Consider the following 19,147-nt stretch of genomic DNA (forward strand, 5'->3'; position numbering starts at 1 on the left):
GAGAGAATAGACAACACAGCTGAATGGAGAGAGAGAGAGAACAGACAAAACAAGCAAGACCTTAAGGAGAGCTAAAATAATCTATGATGAAACATGGGTGTGAGTGAGTCAATTGTCCCCTGAATGCAATGATGGCAACTGCACCAACTTACATTACTGGAGTTACTGACAATGCAGCTGGTAAATTACAATGGGACCACTGTAACTGGAGCTGTCCAGCTGGCAAATTACAATGGGACTACTGTAACTGGAGCTGTCCAGCTGGTGAATTACAATGGGACCACTGTAGCTGGAGCTGTCCAGCTGGTGAATTACAATGGGACCACTGTAGCTGGAGCTGTCCAGCTGGTGAATTACAATGGGACCACTGTAACTGGACATGTCCAGCTGGTGAATTACAATGGGACCACTGTAGCTGGAGCTGTCCAGCTGGTGAATTACAATGGGACCACTGTAACTGGAGCTGTCCAGCTGGTGAATTACAATGGGACCACTGTAGCTGGAGCTGTCCAGCTGGTGAATTACAATGGGACCACTGTAACTGGAGCTGTCCAGCTGGTGAATTACAATGGGATCACTGTAACTGGAGCTGTCCAGCTGGTGAATTACAATGGGACCACTGTAACTGGAGCTGTCCAGCTGGTGAATTACAATGGGACCACTGTAACTGGAGCTGTCCAGCTGGTGAATTACAATGGGACCACTGTAACTGGAGCTGTCCAGCTGGTGAATTACAATGGGACCACTGTAACTGGAGCTGTCCAGCTGGTGAATTACAATGGGACCACTGTAACTGGAGCTGTCCAGCTGGTGAATTACAATGGGACCACTGTAACTGGAGCTGTCCAGCTGGAGAGACATCATGAACTAACCTCTGTATGTTTCTGTCTTAACAAATAACACTGTGGGCTCTGTATAAAAAAGCCCATGGCGTTGCCAATGTTTTCAGATCCTATATGTGCTGATACTGTCAATGCACTATAGGAGTAATCCAGCACAGTGTGATGAGGTGTGAATGACGGAGTCAGGAGCAGGAGGTAATACACCGAAATCCAGAGTTTATTCAATGTACATGAATAAAGCGCAGCAAGCGTCAAAACGAAAATAGCACAAGGGAAAAATCCACCTTGGCTACATACAAGGAAAGAGTAGCTAAACCGAGCTACTCACTCTCACAATGAACAATCACTCACAAAGGACAAGGGGGCAGAGGGAACACTTATACACAGACTAATGAGGGAATGAGTACCAGGTATGTGTGATTGACAAGACAAGACAAGACAAGACAAATGGAGTGATGATAAATGGAGTGGTAGTGGCTAGTAAGCCAGTGACGACGAACGCCGAAACCTGCCCGAGCAAGGAGGAGGGGCAGCCTCGGCTGAATTCATGACACACAGACCCATTACATCTGTCTAGAATCACACCCCATCTCATTCTGAAGTGAAAGCTTGTTCCTGGATGATATGATGTGAGAGGGAGAACATGAAAACCATATTTTCCCAGACACGGTGCCATTTTCTTTGTCTGGTTTTTGAGCTTTCATCTGAGGCAGTAGCTTTCAGCAGTGAGAGGACAGGCCGGGGGGGTTCAGTGACCGCCAGGGGAGACAAGAGTGTCATAAAAAGTACTGTGTCCAAAATGGCACCCTATTTCCTATACAGTGAGGGAAAAAAGTATTTGATCCCCTGCTGATTTTGTACGTTTGCCCATTGACAAAGAAATGATCAGTCTATAATTTTAATGGTAGGCTTATTTGAACAGTGAGAGACAGAATAACAACAAAAAAATCCAGAAAAACGCATGTCAAAAATGTTATAAATTGATTTGCATTTTAATGAGGGAAATAAGTATTTGACCCCCTCTCAATCTGAAAGATTTCTGGCTCCCAGGTGTCTTTTATACAGGTAACGAGCTGAGATTAGGAGCACACTCTTAAAGGGAGTGCTCCTAATCTCAGCTTGTTACCTGTATAAAAGATACCTGTCCACAGAAGCAATCAATCAATCAGATTCCAAACTCTCCACCATGGCCAAGACCAAAGAGCTCTCCAAGGATGTCAGGGACAAGATTGTAGACCTACACAAGGCTGGAATGGGCTACAAGACCATCGCCAAGCAGCTTGGTGAGAAGGTGACAACAGTTGGTGCGATTATTCGCAAATGGAAGAAACACAAAATAACTGTCAATCTCCCTCGGCCTGGGGCTCCATGCAAGATCTCACCTCGTGGAGTTGCAATGATCATGAGAACGGTGAGGAATCAGCCCAGAACTAAACGGGAGGATCTTGTCAATGATTTCAAGGCAGCTGGGACCTTAGTCACCAAGAAAACAATTGGTAACACACTACGCCGTGAAGGACTGAAATCCTGCAGCGCCCGCAAGGTCCCCCTACTCAAGAAAGCACATATACAGGCCCGTCTGAAGTTTGCCAATGAACATCTGAATGATTCAGAGGAGAACTGGGTGAAAGTGTTGTGGTCAGATGAGACTAAAATCGAGCTCTTTGGCATCAACTCCACGCCGTGTTTGGAGGAGGAGGAATGCTGCCTATGACCCCAATAACACCATCCCCACGTCAAACATGGAGGTGGAAACATTATGCTTTGGGGGTGTTTTTCTGCTAAGGGGACAGAACAACTTCACCGCATCAAAGGGACGATGGACGGGCCATGTACCGTCAAATCTTGGGTGAGAACCTCCTTCCCTCAGTGTTAGATTAATTTGTATTTTAAGAATAATGACTAAAGGATTTCACCCCAAATACAGTATAAATGTGTAAACTGTGTTATAATTATAATGTAGTATCAACCCACTAACAGAGGGGGGCGAGACTAAACATTCCAGGGTGAAGGAGAAGGTGGAAACTGTTTAAGAAAGCCTCCTAAAGGTGGGCGGAGCAAAGTGCCTTTGTGTGTCAAGAGGTATAAAACAGGAGTGTATGGGTTTTGGCGCCAGAGCTCTCCATGAATAAAAATACAGATCATTCTTGCTGGTTGTGGACCTTGAATCATTTATGATTAAAACCAGAGCCTTACAACCTCTGTTAATGATTCAAGCTTAGGTTGAATTAGAGATAGAAATTCTCTTAACACAAAATGGGTCGTGGATGGGTATTCCAGCATGACAATGACCCAAAACACACGGCCAAGGCAACAAAGGAGCGGCTCAAGAAGAAGCACAATAAGGTCCTGGAGTAGCCTAGCCAGTCTCCAGAACAAAATCCCTCCTGAGATGTGTGCAAACCTGGTGGCCAACTACAAGAAACGTCTGACCTCTGTGATTGCCAACAAGGGTTTTGCCACCAAGTACTAAGTCATGTTTTGCAGAGGGGTCAAATACTTATTTCCCTCATTAAAATGCAAATCAATTCATAACATTTTTGACATGCGTTTTTCTGGATTTTTTTGTTGTTATTCTGTCTCTTACTGTTCAAATAAACCTACCATTAAAATTATAGACTGATCATGTCTTTGTCAGTGGGCAAACGTACAAAATCAGCAGGGGATCAAATACTTTTTTCCCTCACTATATAGTGCACTACTTTTGACCAGGGTCCATATGGTAGTGCACTAAAAGTAGTGCACTATAAAGGGAGTAGCATTCCATTTGGGATGCGGCCCCAAGATTTCCCCTCCAGAGACTAGCAGAATAACAACATCCTGTGTCGACACTGACAGATGCCAAATTAAATATTGAATAAAGTCAGTTGTTAACCCTATCAGTCCCGAGACCCCAGAAAAAAAATCAGCTTTTCATTTATCTTTCATTTATCTGCATGTCCAGCCCTTATATACTGAACAAAAATATATACACAACATGCAACAATTGAATGATTTTACTGAGTTACAGTTCATATAAGGAAATCAGCCAACTGATTGGCCCAGCCAATCAGAATAAGTGTAGCTTGTGAGCATCATAGAGCAAAACATGTTACATGTCCATGTTCGGGAGATTCGTTTTCATAGATAGCTTTGAATAGTTTATAGCTCAAACCACTCGGACTCTACAGACATTTTTGTAAAAAGACCCGGCCCTGGGCCCCTTCGGGATCCGCCCTTTTCTCACAAACACCGCTCTAGCTCAGCCCCCGTTAATCACACAGACTAATGGTTGGTACCAACGGAGTCTATAGCTCAAACACACAATGTTTAAAAGGGGTTAGAAGTCCAAATCGAGCCGGCGTCGCGGTGGGACTCATTGGGTTAACCTTTTTTTAGGATTCATCATCAACTGAAATGCAGCAAATAAGAGAGTGTGATATTGAAGAATTACTGGGCAGAGAGAGTCAAGTTTCCCCTCTGTACAGATCTAGGATCAGCTTCCCCTCCCCCAACCCTAACATTAACCATAAGTGGAAAAAACTCTAAACTGACCCAAGATCAGCGTCTAGGCCTGGGGGGCAACGTCACCTTACTCATGAAAACAGTATCATCTCTACCTGTGGTGTTGCTTCAGGAGACTGTTTAGACACTCTAGCTGTTTTATGGATTTTGTCTTCCATCACAGAATTTTCTTTCAACTTTACATTTCATCCCGATGTGTAGCCTAGCATTTTCCCAAGCACAGGGAGAGAGTGAATATCTCAGGGCTTAGGCTTGAACGGTTTTCTTCCATCCTGCCCCAGAACAGATGAACAGGCACTTGTGTGAGACAGAATTCCATGCCATATTACATAATGTTTAAACATGACTCGGAGCACATCTCTGACCCATTTTCCTCTGTTAGTATGGGGGTGGGGGGGATTCTCTATGATCACCCACTGAGGCATCTTTCCACTGTATCTTAAGGATGCACATCTTTTCTGAAAGCCATGTCTAGTCATTTTAGAACAGGAACACAGAGATGATCCACCGATAGTGTGAGAGGTAGTCTTTAATGCCATGCTGTAAGATGTTCGTAACGTCAAAGAAAGGGCCGCCAACAGAAAGGTAAACAATGGAGTGATGTAAACAATTGAGTGATGTAGCCTATTGCACTATTCATATGAATTTTATTGCCCATCATTCTTCTTTATGTATTGCGTCTTATGTCTTTTTAATCACATGACCAAACGAATTTCTCCCTGGTGAGATAATAAAGTTGATCTAATCTAAGGATTGATACATCCCAAATGGCAGCCTATTTCCTTCCTATATAGTGCACTTTGTAGGGAATAGAGTGCCATTTGGGAAGTAGCCATTGTATTATTTTCTTAGACTACCCACGGCGGGCCGTCCAATGACACACACCTCTCACTCTCATCAGCAGTGGCTTGCATCCTAAATGACACCCTATTTCCCATATAGTGCACTATTTATGACTAATATGGGCCTGGGTCAAAAGTAGTCCAAATAAATTGGGAATAGGATGAAAGAGGGAGAGACAGAGACAAAAGGAAAGCGAGAGAAAAAAAGAGAAAGAGGGAGAGGAACGGAGGGAACATTTGTAGTTCTCTGTAGGAAGAGAGGTCAAATGAAGCGCTAGAGGTACAGGGTTCGCTAGCAACGCAGAATGCTACAAGCAGCAGATTGCAGAGGAATCAGCAGCGTTTTGCTACAGCAGAGCCCAGTGAGGGTGATAGGGAATGGCTACTCTACCTCCCAGGGGCGGTGTACAAGTTAACGGTGTGTGAGTTCCTCTGGGGATGAAAGTGTGTGTGTATGGGGGGTGCAAGGCCAGGGGAGCATCCAGCTTACTCAGCCAGGGCAACAGATACAGTATAGTTTGGCTGTAGGCTATGGTGTGTGGTGTTTCTTCATATATCGGCCAATGGTTTGTTGTGTGGCTCGTGTATTGTAACACAGATCACTTGGGCCGTAACATGTTTGGGGCTCGTCCAGGATCAAGGAAACTATACAAGTAATTTGTCAGATGTTAATCAGGCAGGACGCACCACTACTGTGCACGCTCCTGGTTTAAGTTTCTCCTAGGTACAGATCAAGGATCAGCGTCCCCTCAACCAATCCGAACCTTAACCATTACTGGAGGAAATGTAATACTGACCCAAGATCAGTGTCTAGGGGCAACTGTCTCTCTCATTCCAAAAATGTCCCTAAACACCTCTAAATCACCTAAAGGAATAGGTTCTAATAAAACGGTAATGTGCTTTAGTTTCTGAGTGGCTGGCAACACCACAGAGGCCAGGCTTTTCTCATACCTCGGAACGGAGGACTCAGTCATCACATACCTGCAGCCAGGCCAGTCAGATAGTGTTCCCCCCTGGGTTGGTGTCATTAATGTGTAATGAACTTCCTCTAAACATTCCTAGACAAGGAGGCAATAAGGCCGGCAGTACTTGTTGTTAGTGTACTGCTGTCAGAGGCTGCTGAGGGGAGGACGGCTCATAGTAATGGCTGGAATGGAGTGATCGGAATGTTATCAAACACATGGAAACCATCCGAAGGACTCGTCCTGATGTGGCTTGTAGAAAGACATTTCTGACAACGTCTCTGTCATTTGGTTAATCAGTGGTGGTGCTGCTCGCCAAAGTCAAAATAGCTTGTTATTGTCGCGGTTAATGTCCTTGTTGTTATAAACAAACTTTGATAGCATGCTATTTTTTATGGGAGACTGTAGGACTCGTGTGTGTGTAAAAAAAATTCAGAGAGAGAGAGAGAGAGAGTGTTTCAGGTTTCTTAGGGACCGGAGAGTGCCAGCGGGTGAGAGTGTGAGATCGATGTACATTCCCGTGGCCCTGCTGGTCAGGTTTCCACCGCCTGCTCCTTTTGAATGTTCTGAACGCCACGTTGGTTGGGGGCCTATCGACCCTATCTATCCCAGGATCCTTTGCTCAGAGTCCTGACCACATTCTACTGCTTCCTGTGGTGCTTCCTTTGGCACTCCATGCCCACTTGGGCGTGATGGAATGCTGGCCACGGAGCCTGAAAACACACCTATCAAAGTAACAACACTCCGTCCCTAATGGCACCCTATTCCCTATGTTGTGCACTACTTTGACCAGGGCACATAGGGTCCTAAACCACTGTATCAAGAGGCAACTACACTGGACTGACAAGCCATGACAGATTCATAAAGGTTGTCATTTCAGTTTGAAAGAGTAGGAGATTTATTTCACTCATTACCTACGAGCTATAATGAATTTACCTATGAGCTATAATGAATTTACCTATGAGCTATAATTAATTTACCTATGAGCTATAATGAATTTACCTATGAGCTATGATGAATTTACCTATGAGCTATAATGAATTTACCTATGAGCTATAATGAATTTACCTATGAGCTATAATGAATTTACCTATGAGCTATGATGAATTTACCTATGAGCTATGATGAATTTACCTATGAGCTATGATGAATTTACCTATGAGCTATAATGAATTTACCTATGAGCTATAACGAATTTACCTACGAGCTATAACGAATTTACCTACAAGCTATAACGAATTTACCTACGAGCTATAACAAATGTATCTACGAGCTATAACGAATTTACCTACGAGCTATAACGAAATGTATCTATGAGCTATAATGAATTTACCTATGAGCTATAAATGAATTTACCTATGAGCTATAATGAATTTACCTATGAGCTATAAATGAATTTACCTATGAGCTATAAATGAATTTACCTATGAGCTATAATGAATTTACCTATGAGCTATAAATGAATTTACCTATGAGCTATAATGAATTTACCTATGAGCTATAAATGAATTTACCTATGAGCTATAATGAATTTACCTATGAGCTATAAATGAATTTACCTATGAGCTATAAATGAATTTACCTATGAGCTATAATGAATTTACCTATGAGCTATAAATGAATTTACCTATGAGCTATAATGAATTTACCTATGAGCTATGATGAATTTACCTATGAGCTATGATGAATTTACCTATGAGCTATAATGAATTTACCTATGAGCTATAATGAATTTACCTATGAGCTATAAATGAATTTACCTATGAGCTATGATGAATTTACCTATGAGCTATAATGAATTTACCTATGAGCTATAACGAATTTACCTATGAGCTATAATGAATTTACCTATGAGCTATAATTAATTTACCTATGAGCTATGATGAATTTACCTATGAGCTATGATGAATTTACCTATGAGCTATAATGAATTTACCTATGAGCTATAACGAATTAACCTACGAGCTATAACGAATTTACCTACAAGCTATAACGAATTTACCTACGAGCTATAACAAATGTATCTACGAGCTATAACGAATTTACCTACGAGCTATAACGAAATGTATCTATGAGCTATAATGAATTTACCTATGAGCTATAAATGAATTTACCTATGAGCTATAATGAATTTACCTATGAGCTATAAATGAATTTACCTATGAGCTATAAATGAATTTACCTATGAGCTATAATGAATTTACCTATGAGCTATAAATGATTTTACCTATGAGCTATAATGAATTTACCTATGAGCTATAAATGAATTTACCTATGAGCTATAATGAATTTACCTATGAGCTATAAATGAATTTACCTATGAGCTATAAATGAATTTACCTATGAGCTATAAATGAATTTACCTATGAGCTATAATGAATTTACCTATGAGCTATAAATGAATTTACCTATGAGCTATAATGAATTTACCTATGAGCTATAATGAATTTACCTATGAGCTATAAATGAATTTACCTATGAGCTATAATGAATTTACCTATGAGCTATAAATGAATTTACCTATGAGCTATAATGAATTTACCTATGAGCTATAAATGAATGTACCTATGAGCTATAAATGAATTTACCTATGAGCTATAAATGAATTTACCTATGAGCTATAATGAATTTACCTATGAGCTATAAATGAATTTACCTATGAGCTATAATGAATTTACCTATGAGCTATAATGAATGATATCCCTTTACATATGTTACTGTACTAAAACAAGTAGCCCAACACTATTACTAGCACCGTTCCCTCTAAGCTGCGCACGGACGCGCAGCTCCCCTTGGACTGCTGGGCAGAAGAAATATCTGCCTGCACAGAGAAGCACGAGATTGAACGTCACTCACCTTTCTTGAGTTTTCCCCTTTTAGTTAACACGATCAACGTTTCGCTCTACTGTGGGAAATGTGATCAAATCATCGCAATATTAGCCAGTTTCAATGTAATATAACTGAAACAAAACAAACTATGCAAGACTTAGTATGCAAAATGAACTGTGCAAGAGATTTTGTTGTAGGCAAAGCGCATTGGAGTAGGATTCTATTGCATTGACAGGCACGACTCAGCCCCTACTCTACACAGACCAGAGCACCATAACCAATCACAGCTGCAGTAGGCCTATATGTAAATAGCCATTGCCATATATGGATCTGTGCCGTTCACTTTTAACTGGACTGTTTTTTATGTCAAGTGGTTTCTTGCATTAAACAACAACTTTTTCTGTCACCTCCCTGTCTGAAGGACAAGTGGATAAACAGGTTAATATCAAGCCCTGCATGCTTTTTTTTCAAAAGTCTCATGCAATGTAGGCCTACATTATAATCATATCGCCAAAGTTAAACTATAACTTAAAGCCTCAGTGTTCACAGTAAACGCGGACAGGATTTTCACAACATTCAAGTTTGAGCTCAGCAGACCTGAAATTTGCTCAGTGCCTACATTTTTTTGAGGGAACATTGATTCTAAGCCTATTTAAATCACACTCCTCTCAGTATATTACTCCAGTAATCAGTCATTGTCTATTGCCTGACCAACACTATCTCAGTGAGAATGCATCAAAACGTGTCTCAGAGTAGGAGTGCTAATCTAGAATCAGCTTTGCCATTTAGAACATCATGAATAAGATGACATGGACAGGAGGGACCTGATCCTAGATCAGCACTCCTATTGTACCTTGTGTACGTGGTCTAACAGGACCTTTAGTGCTGGGGTAATAACCTCAAAAAGCCCAACAAAGCAGACAGACTGTGCCTGTGGTCGCTAGTTTAACCCCTCCCTCAGCAGGTTCATGTGCTTTCCAGACTGCCGCCGTCAGCCTCGTGGAAAAAACACTCAAGAAGCTTCTCCGTCAAACATTAGACAAACAGATCCACACGGGTCAGCGATCCACACGACTGCAAAGTCAACACGTCGGCGCCGCAGTAACTAAAGCAGGAGAGGCATTGGAGCCTGGTCAGCACCACCGTACTAATCATTTACATCAAGCCTGGTCAACACCACCGGACTAACCATTTACATCAAGCCTGGTCAGCACCACTGTGACGAGAAGAAAGAAGGAGTCAGTGGTGTTGTGGAAGCATGCCTAGACATGAAGTCCAGGCAGGGCCATAAAGAGAGAGAGGTGTTGGCACTGAGGTGATGGGACTGGTACTGCATCCCAAATGGCACCCTATTCCCTATGTAGTGCACTACTTATGTCCAGGGGCCATGGGGCTCTGGACAAAAGGGATTTGAGATGCAACTTGGGACTGCTCATGGCCGTAAGAGAGAACTGAGGGTGTGTGATGAGGGACGTCTGATAACCCAGAGGAGAGCTATCACACAGGGGACAAACCAGGGAGAGTGAGCAGGGAGCTCCACTCCATCTACTCTGAGCTGGGAGACAGGGATGAACTGGATATTTAGGCCTATTGCCAACAGGAAGGGAGGCTGGCAAAGTGTAAATTGGGGATGTGCCTGAAACCGTCTTGCGGAGGAGGTGATGCATCATCGACCTGCTTCCCAGGGTGATAGATTTAGTTCATGGTGCCTAGGCCGAGAGGTGTTATCCGTGTTTCACTGGCTTTGGGTGTCAATCACTACATGGCCAATGCTACAAATGACAGGAGTTATGAGTTACTGTAAGGGACTGTACCTCCTAGCATGGCATGACCCTGCACAGTTATCTGGGATTTACTCATAGCTTGGTGTTTATCAGATTGCAGTCAGAGGCATGTTATCATTGACCTCAGAGCAACTGGGACAAGGCGGTGGAGGAAGGGAAGTCAGCCCAACATGGTGGAGCAGGAAACCCACAAACAGGCACAGTAACTCCTCTGAAGCCAGGAAAAACAGGCGAATCTAGTACACACCAGCTAACAAACAAAACACAAACATCTATTTTCTTATATCTGAAAGGAACCTAAAGACGTCAGGCCTCTTGTCCAGGGTCGTGTTTATTAGGGTAGGCAGCGGAGAACGCATGAAAACGTTTTGCAACAGGAAACGAAAAGTATAGTTTCTTATTGAACAAGTTCATATCGTTAATCCCCGTTTCAGTACGTTTTCTTCCGTTTGGTGCATGATGAACACGAGTCACGAACCATGCTCTGGGGAAGGTGGAAGGGGAGACCAGGAGGCCAATGTATAGAATATCCCTCCCTGTGCGATGGGGGTCAGTTTCTGCGCCTCTCCTCCAGTGTTGCATCTTTTATGAGGGAGGAGCGGAGGGGGGTGTCTTCAGATCAACACCCGGCACCACAGGCTCCGGGGTGAAGTTTCCCCTAGGTACAGGATCAGCTTGGATCAGCTTCCCCCTCCCCAATCCTAACATTAACCAATAGTGGAGAATATGCTAAACTGACCCAAGATCAGTGTCTAGGGGCAACTTCACCCTACACCGCCACCTGGTGAGCCAGCCTCGCCATTTCCTGGCCTATGGCAGGACCTCAGAGAACGACCTCTCAGGTGGACCGTCTCAGGATGACAGAGGGGATGTCAGAGAGGATGACAGAGGGGATGACAGAAAAGATGACAGAGGGGATAACAGATTAGGATGGCAGATTGGAATGACAGATTGGAATGACAGATTGGGTTGACAGATTGGGATGACAGAGTGGATGACAGATTGGGTTGACAGATTGGGATGACAGAGAGGATGACAGGGATGATGACAGAGGGGATGACAGAGGGGATAACAGAGGGGATGACAGGAGGGATGACAGGGGGGATGACAGATTGGGTTGACAGGTTGGGATGACAGATTGATGACAGATTGGGATGACAGATTGGGATGACAGAGGGGGATGTGAACAACAGAACAAGACCTGGATTAAAGTGTCTATGACGATATGGACACTGACAGGTCATCACCTCTGGACTGTTGAGCTTCCTCTGGTGTTGCTTTCAAAGAGAGGGATAGCAAGCTCATATCAAATGCAAACTGAGATAATGGCTTGATATCTGTCAAAGGCTTCCTGATTCTATCACCTTGGTTCTCGGTTCTTTCTGATGATTGGGTTGATTGTTAACTCTCACAACAAAAGGCCTAAAGTAGCTGGAAACATCAGACAGGAAACTTCACACCAAATGCTCATCTAACCACCCCTGTTTCTGTAATGCACATAGTATGCCCATTAGCCGAATGTAGAGGAGTGCTTATAGACAAAGCAGTTGTGGCTTTGCAGAGTCAACACAAGATCGGCCTCAATATAAAGTCCTAAACTGCCATATAGACTTCCAGTTACAGTGCTACACATCCAGCTTCAGCAGAGTACACATTTCCTCTTGACATTAGTTGGTTTTGTATGACTTGAAAATGGTTTCATAAGCCTAAATTGGGTCTGTGTTTACTACCGCAGTTATATGGTCACCTTTACGACGCTACTGGTCAGCAAGAGCTTTGCCAGATCACCGTTACAACCCTATTGGTCAGTAAGAGCTCTGCCAGTGCCATGTCACCCAATATAGAGATTCCCTACTCTGAGAGAAGAAGAGTCATTTGACCAATCCCGTCACACTCCAAATGAATTTACACAGTGCAACCGGCCTACTGCTAACAATCTGATTGCACACACTCAGACCCAGTTCAATGGCAGCATCCTAAATGACACCCTATTCCCTACATAGTGCCTATAGACAACGGTCAAAAGGACGGCACTATATTGGGAATAGGGTGACATTGGGGAGGCAACCAATGTCTCTGCTGAGCCACAGCCAAAACTGGGATAGCACTAATGAACGGCGGTCATGAGTAACGGAGACCCCAAAACTACATCCTCACGGTGATAGATAAAGACTTCTTATGAAGTAACTTATTGGCCCTGAGAGTATATAGTCTTCTAGATAGTTATGTAAAGTATGTGGACACCCTTTCAAATTAGTGGATTCGGCTATTACAGCCACACCCGTTGCTGACAGGTGTATAAAATCGACCACACAGCCATACAATGTCCATAGACAAACATTGGCAGTAGAATGGCCCGTACTGATGAGCTCAGTGACTTTTAACGTGGCACCGTCATAGGATGCCACCTTTCCAAAAAGTCAGTTAGTCAAATTTCTGCCCTGCTAGAGCTGCCCCGATCAACTGTAAGTGCTGTTATTGTGAAGTGGAAACGTCTAGGAGCAACAACGGCTCAGCCGCGAAGTGGTAGGCCAAACAAGCTTACAGAACGGGACCACCGAGTGCTGAAACGCATAGCGAGTAAAAATCGTCTGTCCTCGGTTTCAACACTCACCACCGAGTTCCAAACTGCCTCTGGAAGCAACATCAGCACAATAACTGTTTGTCGGGAGCTTCATGAAATGCACAAAGTGAGGTCCATACAGAAATGGTTTGTCGAGATTGGTGTGGAAGAACTTGACTGGCCTGCACAGAGCCCTGACCTCAACCCCATCGAACACCTTTGGGATGAATTAGAATGCCGACTGCCAGCAAGGCCTAATCGACTGCGAGCCAGTGCCCGACCTCACTAATGCTCTTGTGGCTGAATGGAAGCAAGTCGCCGCAGCAATGTTCCAACATCTAGTGGAAAGCCTTCCCAGAAGAGTGGAGGCTGTTTTAGCAGCAAAGGGGGGAACAACTCCATATTAACGGCCATGATTTTGGAATGAGATGTTCAATGAGCATGGGGTCCACATACTTTGTACCTGGGAGTATCTAGTCTTCTAGATAGCTCTGTAAGGTATAATACTCTCTCTGTTTCTCCATTGCTTCCGTGACCCTCGCTAGTAAACAAGCCACAGGGAAGCTCAGTCTATGATTAATCCACAACTTCTTGGCAATCAGTTCTCAGCCCAGCCATCCCCATTCACCATTTTCCCCAACAGCAGACAAAGGAAAGGGACTAAACAGAGTGATGCTAACATTGCTACAAGATAACACTGCTAACATTGTTAGCGCACAGCTGTGCTGTCCAGATGACAGGATAGTATGTATCTCTGTTAGCCTCAGATGCTAGCAGGGTACACATACTAGCATGTCTAGGCTAGCTGAGCTCTCTTCCAAGTTTGTGATCTGAAAGCAGTCAGTGTCCTGACAGTCATCAACAAACAAGCAGATACAGTGGAACAACTCAAATCCCCATGTTCATTAGCAAAATAAGAATGACATTACTAGTGTAGATACAATTCTAGGTATGTAGCATATAAACTGCAAACAAAGAAACCAGAGGAACACACACCCACTAACATATCAATCCAAGACAACCCAAAGTTTCCGCTAAGCTTCAACCTCCTCCACCCATCGTTCTTTCTTGCGTTTCTTTGACAGAAAGGCAGTGTTAGTTTTGCTCTGAGAGAGGAGAGGAAATGCATACCGTGTGACGGCTGCCTGGCGGTGACGTGGCTGCTGCTGCTACTGCTGTGTGACAGCACTAGTCCTGGTACGACCAACAACTGAGCTCTCACACACACACTGGAGGGGAGGAGGGAGAGAGAACGAGAGAGAGAGAGAGCGTGCTGGAGAGCACGAGTCCCTCCCTCTCTCTCTCACATGCTGTCCTGCTACCCTGGTGAGCATTCTGTTCTCTCTTTCACTCTGTCGTACACACACAACCCCTCTCTCTGACACTCTCTCTCTCTGCTCAATTCAATTCAATTAATGGGCTTTATTGGCATGGGAAACGTGTGTTAACATTGCCAAAGCAAGTAAAGTAGATAGTAAATAATAAACAATGAATATTAACAGTAAACATTACATTCAGAAGTTCCAAAAGAATAAATACATTTCAAATGTCATATAATGTATATATACAGTGTTGTAACAATGTGCAAATAGTTAAAGTACAAATGGGAAAATAAATAAACATAAATATGGGTTGTATTTATAATGGTGTTTGTTCTTCACTGGTTGTCCTTTTCTTGTTGCAACAGGTCACACATCTTGCAGCTGTGATGGCACACTGTGGTTTTTCACCCAGTAGATAAGGGAGTTTATCAAAATTGGGTTTGTTTTCAAATTATTTGTGGATCGCTGTAATCTGAGGGAAATATGTGTCTCTAATATGGTCATACATTTGGAAGGAAGTGCAGCTTAGTTTCCACCTCATTTTGTGGGCAGTGTGCACATAGCCTGTCTTCTCTTGAGAGCCAGGTCTGCCTACGGAGGCCTTTCTCAATAGCAAGGCTATGCTCACTGAGTCTGTACATAGTCAAAGCTTTCCTTAAGTTTGGGTCAGTCACAGTGGTCAGGTATTCTGCCACTGTGTACTCTCTGTTTCTCCCTCCCCCTGCTCTCTCTCTCTCCCCCTGCTCTCTCTCTCTCAACCCCTGCTCTCTCTCTCTCAACCCCTGCTCTCTCCCTCCCCCTGCTCTCTCTCTCTCAACCCCTGCTCTCTCTCACCCCCTGCTCTCTCTCTCTCACCCCCTGCTCTCTCTCTCTCCCCCTGCTCTCTCTCTCTTTGCTCTCTCTCTCCCCTGCTCTCTCTCTCCCCTGCTCTCTCTCTCTCTCCCCCTGCTCTCTCTCCCCCTGCTCTCTCTCTCCCCCTGCTCTCTCTCCCCCTGCTCTCTCTCTCTCTCCCTCTGCTCTCTCTCTCTCCACTGCTCTCTCTCTCCCCTGCTCTCTCTCCCCTGCTCTCTCTCTCCCCTGCTCTCTCTCTCACCCCCTGCTCTCTCTCTCCCCCTGCTCTCTCTCTCTCTCCCCCTGCTCTCTCTCTCCCCTGCTCTCTCTCTCTGCTCTCTCTCTCCCCTGCTCTCTCTCTCTCTCTCTCTCTCCCCTGCTCTCTCTCTCTCTCTCTCTCCCCTGCTCTCTCTCTCTGCTCTCTCTCTGTTCTCTCTCTCTCCCCTGCTCTCTCTCTCTCTCTTTCTCCCCTGCTCTCTCTCTCTCTCCCCTGCTCTCTCTCTCTCTCTCCCCATGCTCTCTCTCCCCCTGCTCTCTCTCTCCCTGGTCTCTCTCTCTCTCCCTCTGCTCTCTCTCCCCTGCTCTCTCTCTCTCTCCCCTGCTCTCTCTCTCTCTCCCCCTGCTCTCTCTCTCCCCCCTGCTCTCTCTCTCTCCCTGCTCTCTCTCTCTCTCCCCCCTACTTTCTCTCTCTCTCCCCCTGCTCTCGCTCTCTCTCCCCTGCTCTCTCTCCCCCTGCTCTCTCTCTCTCCCCTGCTCTCTCTCTCTCTCCCCTGCTCTCTCTCTCTCCCCCTGCTCCTCTCTCTCTCCCCTGCTCTCTCTCTCTCTCTCTCTCTCTCCCCTGCTCTCTCTCTCTCCCTCTTGTTTATTCCCTCTCTCATTTTCTCTTCCTGTGTATACAAGTTCTCTCTTTCTCAACAGCTCCTTTGGTTTTCCTGCAGTATCTCTTATGTATCCCTTTTGTTGGTTGTTTTGCTGGCACGCACACACAGACACGCACGCACTCATCCAAAATCAAAACAACACTCCGTCTCAGACACCATGTGTCTCTGTTAATTCCAAGCCTTTCTGCACCAATAACTGCCAGCAGGGCACCTGATTTCCCCAGCCATCAAAGCGAAAAATCAACACCCCAGCGAGCGACCAATGGAGATGCAACAACCCGACTCAGTCCATCGCCATGTTATTCCGGCCCGACTAGGTGTTCAGCCTCGCTTCATCCTCATTAATGCTTCAGTTTTCTCTGTTGCTCCATTAACCTACTTAGCTAGGCACTTTCCCCTCAAACTACTGGCCATTCTCAAGTCTACATTTAGTCTGAGAGCTTGTGTCAAAGACCCAGCAGAGAAACCCAGTTAAGAGTGAGGGGACGATGAGGGGACGATGTCTTAAGTGGTTTCACAAAGACAGTATGATTCTCCTCTGCTCTGCTCTCTACTCTACTCTACACATTTTCATTTGCCAGCAATGAAGTGATCAATGGGGCAACCAAAAAAGCCTCCAGACATGTTTTTTTCCTCCGTTGAAATTGACAAGGCTCGGAAGTAGGCAAAGAAGTGAACTTGGAAGAGTGCCAACTGGGTCAAAAGAAAGGCCATTAATTTGGGCTGGTCTATACGAGTCTCTGGAGGAGAGGGTACAGCAGGCAGAGGCATGGTGGAGAGATTAAACCATGGTAAATGCTTACCTTGGACAGTGAAGGTAGGCCGTCATTGTAAATAAGAATTTGTTCTTAACTGACTTGCTTAGTTAAATAAAGGTTTTATTTTATTATTATAGGTCCTGTTTAATTATTTTATTTTATTATTCTTTAAAGGGGATCAGAATTCCAAGGAGAAAGGAGCCGGATAGTAGGGGCATAGACAGAGGGCATAATGTGGGCTGGTGTCAGGGGCTTAAGACCACACTGAAGGCCCTGTTTTGAAGTCAGGGTTACACTGAAGGCCCTGTTTTGAAGTCAGGGTTAAACTAAAGGCCCTGTTATTACGTCAGGGTTAAACTGAAGGCCCTGTTTTGAAGTCAGGGTTAAACTGAAGGCCCTGTTTTTAAATCAAGGTTAAATTGAAGGCCCTGTTTTGAAGTCAGGGTTAAACTCCAAGGGTACAGAATGAGGCATCTTCTTTTTTCAGAGGGCTTCAAATGACAAAAAAACATCTACATTCCACATAATCTAATTGTGATCACATGGGGAGAATAGTGAGCTATTATTGGACAGATTTTGTTTCCGACTTTTCTATGTAGGGCAAGGCTGAAAACTTGCTGGCGTGATGATATAGGCTGCGTCCCATAGGGCCCTGGTCAAAAGTAGTGCACTATATAGGGAATAGGGTGTCATTTGGAATAGTATAAAAGTAATCCTTCTACCCCTCCTACCCCACCCCCACAATTAAAAAAACAAAAACAAAAAAACAATAAAGACAAAAAACAAAACACAAATATAAAAAACAACTAAAAAAAAACACTATATATATATAAAACAAATGAAAATAAAAATTATACTCTAAACATTAATAATTAAAAAATTTGAAAAATATATTTTTTTAAATTGTAAAGTGGTTGTCCCACTGGCTATCATAAGGTGAATGCATCAATCTGTAAGTGGCTCTGGATAAGAGCGTCTGCTAAATGACGTAACTGGAATGTAATTTAGGATGCATCCATAGAAACAACAAGCCTGCATGACTTCCTGTATCTGGCGTGTGTTGTGCCTACAGTGGAACAGAGAGGGGTCAGACAAGCGGTTGCGATGATAGCCACTTCAATAGGTGTTTGCACTACTTCAGTGGCTTATTGCTGACCTTCCACACAAGCTAAGTCACGCTAGGCGATATAGCTACTGTTTGCTTCCACAAGGCGTATTTCAGTAAAGGTAATTGCACCTTTGAGACGAGTATTGTCAAAGGACAAACATTGCAAAACATTGTTGTTTTGAGAGCGGTCCAGAGATTGGGTCTGGCCATAAATGCTCTAAAAGTGATCTGCTTTAAAAGCCGTTCAAATGACCATAACTGGCTCAACTTGAAGACCTCCCAGCAGCATTCGGTGGGCTAGTGGTTTTAGCTCAGTGGGCTAACACAATGTTGTGGCGCACAGGAGACCCAGGTTCGAACCCAGTCAGTATAAAAAGTACCAGAGATGTCATTTTACCTCAATAAGGCAAATTCTAGCATAATGACTGGTGCTAGACAGAAACATTTGCATAAATTAAATAAATAAAAATTGGTGGCAAAAACACTAGCTAACTAAATTTCAACAACCCACGCCTAAAAATGTGAGGTACACTGTTCAAGAAAAAAAAAGTGCCATTGATGCTATACAATCTCATTCACCACCTGCACAAAGACAGTATAAATCTAGCCTGTTGAGAAGGGTCATGATTCCTGTGAAGAGGGACTGCCCTGGGGTTAGGCCTAAGCAGAAAGAAAGTAAGTGATTTGCACCACCACAAAACCTTGCCGGTTTCTCACACTCTGCTGAGAGAGGAGAGGAGAAAACAGAAGAACAGAACTTTGCCCCTACTAGACTCCAGACAAACAAACATTACATATTCACCACAACGAGTGATCAGAGGCTCATTTTCAGTATAATACTAACCACTTTAATTAGGGTACAGAACTAATCTGCGCTGAGCCCGACTTAAAATTACTACGTTTAAAGGGATAAAATTAAAC

General features: G+C 44.0%; 1 protein-coding gene across 5 annotated transcripts in view; it reads right to left on the reverse strand.

The window, feature by feature from the left end:
• Positions 1 to 19,147, reverse strand: part of LOC121550240 (oxysterol-binding protein-related protein 8) — a 176,387-nt gene that overhangs the window by 109,335 nt on the left and 47,905 nt on the right. The window contains exon 1 of one of the 5 annotated variants that reach the window (XM_045213602.1): positions 14,458 to 14,535. The exons of the other annotated variants lie outside the window; for them this stretch is intronic. The gene's annotated coding sequence lies outside the window, so the exon portion shown is untranslated. Of the gene's footprint in view, positions 1 to 14,457; positions 14,536 to 19,147 lie in introns of those variants that run through there. 5 annotated transcript variants of the gene reach the window in all.

The sequence above is a fragment of the Coregonus clupeaformis genome, unplaced genomic scaffold (genome assembly GCF_020615455.1).
Source record: "Coregonus clupeaformis isolate EN_2021a unplaced genomic scaffold, ASM2061545v1 scaf0126, whole genome shotgun sequence".
Lineage (NCBI taxonomy): Eukaryota > Metazoa > Chordata > Actinopteri > Salmoniformes > Salmonidae > Coregonus > Coregonus clupeaformis.